Source organism: Mandrillus leucophaeus, unplaced genomic scaffold, assembly GCF_000951045.1.
Source record: "Mandrillus leucophaeus isolate KB7577 unplaced genomic scaffold, Mleu.le_1.0 Scaffold13, whole genome shotgun sequence".
Lineage (NCBI taxonomy): Eukaryota > Metazoa > Chordata > Mammalia > Primates > Cercopithecidae > Mandrillus > Mandrillus leucophaeus.
In genome coordinates, this window is record NW_012101254.1 from 6,328,198 (window position 1) to 6,329,578 (window position 1,381).

A 1,381-nucleotide genomic window follows, 5' to 3' on the forward strand; every position below is an offset into this window, starting at 1 on the left:
TGATCCACCCACCCCAGCCTCCCAAAGTGGACCCGGCCTGTGGGGTGTTTTTTGTTTTTTGATTACTAATTAAATCTCAGGGCCAGGCACAGTGGCTCAGGCCTGTATTCCCAACATTTTGAGAGGGTGAGGCAGAAGGATCCCTTGAGGCCAGGCATTAGAGACCACCCTGGGCAAACAGGGAGACCCCCCTCTCTACAGAAATAATGAAAAATTGGCCAGATATAGTAGTGCACAACTGTAGTCCCAGATACTCGGGAGGCTATGGTAGGAGGGTCACTTGAGGCCAGGAGTTTCAGGTTGCAGTGAACTGTGATCACACCGCTGCACTCCAGCCTGGGTGAGAGTGAGACCCTGTCTCAATATATGTATATATAATTACTTGTTCTGGGTCTCTTTCGACTTTTATTTCTTTTGAGTCTGTTTTGGTAGTTTTGGTAGTTGTCTTTCTAGGAACCTGTTCATTTCCTCTCAGTGATCGAACATGTTGGTGTACGGTTATTCACAGCGCTCCCTATGATCCTTTCGGCTCCAGTAAGGTCGTTAGTCATGACCTCTCTTTCATTTCTGAATTTAGTAATTTGAGTCTTATCTTTCTCTTGGTTATTCTAGCTGAAAGTTTGTTAATTTTGTTCATCTTTTTTAAAAAACAGATTTTGGTTTCATTGATGTTCTCTGTAATTTTTTTTTTCTCTTTTTTTTTTCTATTTTCTTTTTTGTTTCATTTGTTTGCTTATTTGTTTGTTTGAGACAGGCTCTCGCTCTGTTGCCCAGGCTGGAGTACAGTGGCGCAATCAGGGCTCACTGCAGCCTCGAGCTCTTGTGCTTGAGTGATCCTCTCACCTCAGCCTCCCAAATAACTGGGATTATAGGCACACGCCACCACACTTGGCTGTTTTGTGTGTTTTTGGTTTTTGGGGGTTTTTTTGTTTTTTTTTTGAGACAGAGTCTCGCTCTGTTGCCCAGGCTAGAGTACAGTGGCACAGTCTCAGCTCACTGCAACCTCAACCTTCCGGGTTCAAGCAATTTTCAGCCTCCTGAGTAGCTGAGATTACAAGTGTATGCCACCACACCCAGCTAATTTTTTGTATTTTTAGTAGAGACAAGGTTTCACTATGTTGGCCAGGCTGGTCTCCAACTTCTGGCCTCAAGTGATCCGCCTGTCTCAGCCTCTCAAAATGCTGGGATTACAGACAGGAGCCACCGCACCAGACCATACCTAGCTAATTTTTAATTTTTTTTGTAGAAACAGGGTCTCACTATGTTGCCCAGGCTGGCCTCTAATACCTGGACTCAAGTGATCCTCCCACCTTGGCTTCCCAAAGTGTTGCAATTACAGGAATGAGCTACTGTGCCTGGCCTTTTTCTACTTTTTTTTTTT